The sequence below is a fragment of the Scylla paramamosain genome, chromosome 22 (assembly GCF_035594125.1).
Source record: "Scylla paramamosain isolate STU-SP2022 chromosome 22, ASM3559412v1, whole genome shotgun sequence".
Taxonomy (NCBI): domain Eukaryota; kingdom Metazoa; phylum Arthropoda; class Malacostraca; order Decapoda; family Portunidae; genus Scylla; species Scylla paramamosain.
Genome location: NC_087172.1, coordinates 20,499,930 through 20,507,476, shown reverse-complemented (window position 1 = coordinate 20,507,476; position 7,547 = coordinate 20,499,930). Strand labels below are relative to the sequence as shown.

General features: G+C 37.9%; 1 long non-coding RNA gene across 2 annotated transcripts in view; it reads left to right on the top strand.

Moving 5' to 3' along the window:
• The first annotated feature begins 2,180 nt into the window (after window positions 1–2,180).
• Window positions 2,181–7,547, top strand: part of LOC135111766 (uncharacterized) — a 6,080-nt gene continuing 713 nt past the window's right edge. Inside the window, exons 1-4 of one of the 2 annotated variants that reach the window (XR_010273903.1) lie at window positions 2,181–2,199; window positions 3,329–3,467; window positions 3,749–3,895; window positions 6,345–7,547. The exon at window positions 6,345–7,547 is cut by the window's right edge and continues 713 nt beyond it. This is a non-coding gene — a long non-coding RNA (uncharacterized LOC135111766). Of the gene's footprint in view, window positions 2,200–2,727; window positions 2,749–3,328; window positions 3,468–3,748; window positions 3,896–6,344 lie in introns of those variants that run through there. The other variant, XR_010273902.1, reaches the window with a different exon arrangement.

Sequence of the window (7,547 nt, the reverse complement as noted above, 5' to 3'; positions counted from 1 at the left end):
AACACTGTCATGGGATCACCAGGAAGAGGTAATTTCATAGACGATTGAGAGAAAAGTAAAAAAGAAAATAAAAACCTATCTACTCAAAGATTTTGGGGGTTATATGTTTTTCACTCAATATATTATGTAGTAAAAATTTCTTTTAACTTCTTTTAATGCTAACAATAGAAAATGCAAAATTAATGTATGCACAAAACCCATGATGTGCTGGAAGGCTAATGTATACTAACTAACTTCCACTGCTCTCCAATTTGTTCGTATTAAGAAATATTGAGATACAAAAAGTATCAGACCACCAGTCTCCCTCTTCCTCTCACTCCACCAGCCTCTCCTTCATCTCAGCCCACCCTCCTACCTCATTCTCCATGTCAACCCACCAGCTCTCTCCCACTTCCTTTCAGCCCACCAGCTTCTCTCCAACTTCATTTTAATCCACCAGCATCACTCAAACCCTTGATTTCAGGGCCACCACCATCCAGGAAATGTGTCTAAGAACCTTGCAATTGTGGCTTTTGGACTAAGGATACCAGGAAAAAACTTTTATCATTATTATCAGAATTAACCCTCTGTCTGTTATGGTTTTTCCTCAGCTTAATGAAATGGTGTGCAAATTATAATAATTATGATAGATAATACAACTTAGGGGATACATTTTTTTTTTCATGTAGCTTCATTTTGGCTCAGTAGAATTGTCTCTGCCTATTAATATAAGATGAAAAGGCGTCATTACCGATATAATGATAAAATGTAGTACTGGTGGATTCCTCAGGTTTGAATTTGGCGGGCAGCTCGCGCGCTAGCTGCTGCCTGCTGGGTAAATGAAAAAAATATATGGGAAATAATACGAAAGAATAGACTAGAAAAACAGCATGTAATATGGCGTATATGAATGTGTGATAAGTATATGACGCGGGAAACAAATGCATAAGTACATTACAAAAAAAAAAAAAAAGAAAAAATGCCAAGTTATGTAAGATTTCAGATTTACAGTGTAAAATGAATATATAACAAGAGAGATAAAAATATAAAATAAAAAAGCGTAATATTGACTGCATAAGTGTCTGGAATTTATAAAAGAGGAAAGGAGGAAAAACAGAACGTTAAAGAAAGCCCACAGGAAGACGACGAAAAGGAGGAAACGAGTCTACCGAGGAGGAGCAGAACAGCTGGCGCCTTCACGTGGGTTGGTCACTGACACTTTGTAGAAATTTTCACCATTTGTCAGGTTTCTAGCGCTTGTCTGTAGCTGTGATTGCCAAATGGAGGAGGATTCAAGTTGGGGAATCATTTGAAATAAGACAGTTGGAGGGTAGATGTGTTAAATACCCAGATTGACGGGTGAGAATAACAGGCGAGTGGGCAGTTGTTAGTGACAGACAGGTTTGAGTAGAAAATTGATAGATTGGGGATAATGTGAGGCGTGTGGATAATTAAACAGATACGTGAGGATAAAGAAGTGTTTGGAAATTGAGACAGGTGAGAATGACCGACGGGCAGGTGAGAACAACACGACTAGCTTACTCTGATTCATAATGTGAGAATTACGCCACCAGGTGATGACTGTCAGGTGAAAATGTGAGGATCATTCATGGTTGTGTGGGAATGTCACATAGCTGATAAGCATGCAGAGCAAGATGATTTATAGACAAGAGAGCATTAGATGGATCGATATATATAACTAGCTGAGGATGATTCATAACCAATGGAGGATGTTTAATGTATTTATGTATGTACAGTCCATGAAAAGTCTCACCTCCACCGACCCTGCAACGAGGCCTGGGGTTTTTAGAAGATGGCTCATCCAAACTGTCTCGGACAATACATGCGCAAACATACTTTGGTATCTCTTGATAATAAGTCCATCCCCCTAACCCCTCAAACAAGCCTGGGGATTTGTGGGGAACCAGGGATTGTTTTTGGTGGGATGAAAAACAAGTGATAGGGCGTTCAAAAATCTAAGGAAATTTACCTCAATATTTCAAATTTCCCTAACCTATCCTACCCCCTTGGATGTTAACCTAACTTAGATGGTGGGGCTGCACCACCCCATGGATCCTCTCCCCATTAATACATTAACCTAATCTAGCATAACCTAACCTAATCTAACCTAACTTTGCATAACCTAACCTAATGAGGGACCTCAAAAATTGTATCATTATGCCTTATCAGTGTGGTGTGGAGATTCTGAAGGCGATGGAGGTGGGTACAGTTTGGTTGCTTCCTTAATAAACACATGGAACCTCTTACATCTGTATATCACATCTTAACCATTGATGCTTGTAAATATCTCACAAAGTAATTTTTTTCCTGCTGAACACTGGCATTTTTCACTTCACCCACCACTGGTTAGCCATATCAACAAGTGACAGTGAGCCTCTATCAGAACACCTGACATGTCTCGAAAACAAATGAAAAGTGTAACTGAACATTCCGTGGAAAGTCGTAATTGGCGGCCTCAGGAATGGCCTCGAGTGGAAGTGTGTGGAGGAATCAGCTGTATAGATGCCATGAAATCCTAATATGCAACTACCTACAAATCTCAGTTATGAACAAAAGAAAATCATTTCAGTGTTTACTCTTGACTGGTGAAGAGTTTGCTGGACTTAGAAAATATAAAATTTCTCCACACACTTGAGTGTTATTACAGCCATACTAGACACGTGCCCCTCCCCCATCTTTTTTTTTTTTTTTTTTTTTTTTTTTTTTTTTTTTTTTACAGCAAGGTCACCAAAACCTTCTTCATGACATGTGAGTTTCGTGCTTGTAAGTAACATGGACATGATATCCAGATTAACCCATACTTTGATGAATCCTTCGTGGTTTCAAAATCAGGTATTGACTCGACTGGTTGAAGTCAGTATTTGTTACTTATTGAGGACACTGGAGTGTAGTACATAATAGTGGAGTACAGTAAAACCTCCATAAACCAAACTGTATAGGATGAGGTGGCCTATGGTTTAACCAAAAGTTCGGCTTATCTGACAATACAGATTTCTGGCTGGTTTCTATGTACATAAACATGTACGTTTATTGTTATTTACATCATATTTGTTAGCACATAGTCCCAAGATAGATATTTACAGCATATTTTGTTATTACACACTGTACACAACACACTAACTAGTCAGTTTAGAGTTCACTTAACATTACACAACTACACACGTACACAACACACTAACTAGTCAGTTTAGAGTTCACTTAACATTACACAACTACACACTTAGTGTTCACTTAAGAGCTCACTTAACTGTACACAACACACTGGTAACATAAGAGCTAACATAACATTATGCACTGTACTACTAATGTACTTTTGCTTGTCACTCAGAGTCTGAGTCAGAGATGTTGGCTGGTGGCTCTGGTGTGATTGGGGATGGAGTGGTGCTGGGCAGACTGGCTGAGATAGTCTGATAGTTTGACTGGGCCATCATCCAGAAAGACCCCAGACCATGGCAGGGTCATCAGAGGTGGGAGACTTTTTATAGTCTTTGACTGTACTTATCAATTTGTATGTGTGATGTGAAAATTATACTTAACCAGTGAGGATGAATCATAGAAAAATGAGAATGACTCAGGGAGCTGAGTGACTGATAAAGTGTGAATGACAAAAGTAAAGTTGGGGACAAAGGCTTTAGTTGTACATGGCCTTAGTGCTCATCTCTCTCATTGCCCATTTGATCCCTTGTGACTTCCAACAGTTTACTTTCCTCAGTTTTCCCCCAGTACTGATTTATTGACCAATGCACAGGAAGGATTAACAGCTGCATGAGCTGTGCACCAACTGCCCCAGCTTGGATTCGAACAGGGAACCATGGATTCACAGCCAGATACACCAGCTATTGCACCATGGCAATGAGTGAATGACACATGGCCAGTGAGGATGGTATACAGACAGGTAAGAAGGACTGACAGGCAGGTGAGAATGATTAATTGAAAGGTGAGAATGACTGATTGACAGGTGAGAATGACTGACAGGCAGGTGAGAATGACTGATTGACAGGTGAGAATGACTGACAGGCAGGTGAGAATGGGGTATTTTCCGCTATATAAGACGCATTTTCTTTTTTCAAAAAATGCTCCAAAAATCACCCTGTGTCTTATACACCGATGGTTAGGTTTGGGTAGATCTATGAGTTATGGTTACCAGTACTACAGTAACACCTAGACACCACTGTTTGACCCCAGAATTAAATATATAAGTTTATATATTATTAGATAATGATTACAAATTGAAATAGTGCTAAAAATTACTAGATAATGATTACAAACCAAAATAATGCAAAAACATAAGAGCCGATTGCTATAACTCTGAAACACATCATTTAATGGCCTTACCTTATTTGAATAAAATTTGTGGTAAATATATTAAGGTAATGAATAGCTTTATGCTGAAGTCATAGCCATAATTTGTATGAAGAAAGTGCCATTAGTTGGTTACACTTCGTGCACTTAACACAAAACACAGCTGTTTGTGCAACCTTAACATGGGCAGGGAGTGTTTTCTTTACCAACAGTCAACAGCTGCTCGGGGTAGTACTGCAAGTCTTCAGTCAATAGTGGAACGTCTTGAACACATAGAAAGGCAGAAAGCAACATAAGGTAGTATCATGTTTATAATTGTTCAGCGACGATTATGATCACTGATAAACTGGTGTGATAAAATTTGACCTGATTTTATGATATTTTAATCTCATTGAGATTGATTATTAAAATATTGTCAGTTCATCTTATAATATGTTTTGCTTAAGTTGTTCAGTAGGGAAATATCCAGTAGCCTAAAGTCTTTGACCAAAGCCTGGTTGAGAGGCAGGCTATGAAGTTCAGGGAAAGGTGGGGCTTATTTTATTTTTTCTAAATGTCCCCTGCCGAATTGTAGGTAGGTGCATCTTATACTCCCTTGCATCTTATATGGCAGAAAATATGGTATATCAAATTCCTTGTCTGTGCAATATCAGCAATGCTTACCTGTCTCACTGGATAGATCCTGACATTCTGAGTATTTTCAACCCCATATTATATATATATATATATATATATATATATATATATATATATATATATATATATATATATATATATATATATATATATATATCTCTCAGAAATTTATTAAAACGCTGCTAACGATTTTTTAAATCTTACCATACTGCACCTAGACTACTGTCTAGAGTGCCACACTGTCCCACTTGACATTAAATCATCTGCTGTCCACTGTGTTCATATATGCATATTGTGCTGCAGTGAGTGATCTCAGTGTGCTGACACCAAATAAGTCACAGTGGTTTTTTTTTTTTTTTTTTTTTTTTTTTTTTAACATTTCCAGTTGTAATATATTTTGAATATACAAGATATTGTCCTCAAATTTCTCTTGTGTAGGCTTGATAGATTTTCTGTTTTGAGCATTCAACCTTAGTACTCTTATCACCTGACTTGAAGGTGGATGCCCGCCTGTATATAGATAATTATATTCAGCCTAGTGGTGCAGTGATAGTGCTTTCACCTCGCAGCATAGAGTTCATTTTTAAATTTCAACCTGTGTGGAGATGATTTGGGGTCATCTTTTATACTGTATTAGGTGCCTTTGATGATCAGGAAAAAAATAAGAAAAAAATATATAGATTCTTACCTGGTTGAGCTCTCATGAAGGGAACCCTGTGTTGGTTAGCATGTCAGTCCAATTAAACAACCATCATGATGCTATTTAGCAATGAGAAGTGACATACAGGGACTGCCATGTGTAGGTCTGATTGACTTCTTGCAGCTTCCCTTATTTTCTTATGTTCTTATGACTTGAAGGTGTGGTTATACTGAAGAATGCAAGATGCAGGATAAGATAGTTTGCTGAACAGTGTTGAGCAACTTCTTTAAGAAGACTGAAGGAAAAGGGAAAGGATGTGAGGATGGTGTTGAGGCAGCACTGAGTCACTGATGCCTAAGCTTAAGCTTTCAGAAGGATATAAAAGAAGCATGTATGAGGTGGAGTGAATGAGTAAGTGATTTGATACGATGTGATGGGGGAGCAACTAAGTGAGATGTGACATATATTGTTATCAGTAAATGTGCTGTTGGGTTGTGCATGGGACCTAAAGAAGTAAAGAGGAACTGTAACAAACCATAAGGAGACCAGCTGAAGCTTATTATAGTATTGTGTTATCACTCTTTACTTCAAATCCCTCTCAAAAATATCCACAAGGTAATCTTTTTAAGCCTGAAGGAGACGGGTTCATGATACTCGTAAATACAAAAGTACATTGATATTTTTAGATATTTTTAACCAGTCTGTTCTTATGTGTATTATCAAAAATTTTGAATTTTTTTCTGTTGAGGCACTCAGTTCCTTTCAGACTTGTTGGATGGCAGCCAGCTCATACCGTCATGGAGATGTACCCTTGCAGGAAGCACACAGCTGAGGGATGCAGGCGAGACATGTATGCCATGCTGTGCCTTTTAGTATTTTGAGCTTAGAAGCCCATTTTCTACATGTGCATCTTGGAGGCCTACTTATTTTTTTCTAAGTCAGTAAATGATAAAAATGCCTGGCTATTCTTTTTGCTTTTGTAATGGATTTGATTTTAAGCAGTATTTTCTTGATATTTATTTTAAAATTACATGGTCTTTAGGAAACAAAATGTAATTTAGATCATTCTTCTAAACTTGCTTCTCTGATTAATAAAATAATTATCAGGTTGAATATTAAGTGTTTAGGCTCAAAATATATTTCAGTAATGGGTTCTAGAAGTGGGTGAAAATGAGAGTAAGGATGCCTCCACACTGTTGAACACTATTTATGGTACCATATCTTACTGTGTAGCAGGATGACATAAACACAGAATCGAGGAAAACTGATCTGGCAACAAAATACTTTCTACTCGTACTGGGCAAAGTCCACCTGATAAAGCTTGGAATTGATGTCTAGAGTCATTGTGCCCAAGGACTAGTGTGTGTGGGGACAGTAATTGCCGTTGCTGATTTTGTGAGATTTAAAAATGTGAGTCATTGTTGATCTGGCCAAGGGAGAGAGGTGGTTGTTGCCAGTGTCCAATGCTGTACAACATTACTATTATGGTGCTCAATAAGGCACTATGCTGAATAATAATTGCTGTGAGGACAAGGTGAGAAAAGGAATGATGCAAGGTGTGGTTACATAGAAGAAATTAAAGGATAAAAGGAGGAGCCATATAATTTTATATGAACTGCAACATAGTTGCAGTCTTTACAAACATTCTTCAATTTATTAATTTACTTTATGCCCTTATTTGATGTTCCATAAAGCAGGGGTTCTGCTGTTAGATTGGTAAACAACAGGCTCGCTCTGTTTTTTCCTTGATAGATATTTGGCTTGTTTTTCCTTGATAGACATTTGACAGGTTAGGTAAGACAAGAGCAATTAATAGCCTCAGATCACACTCTAAACACCTAACTTCCTGAGTTGTGTGCTTGACAGTGTTGTAGTTCATTGCCTTTATCCTGCCAGATGGGCTGAAGTCCTAAACTATGGACACAAACACGGGCAGTGACTGTTAGATTGTGGTGCTCATTTCTCGTCA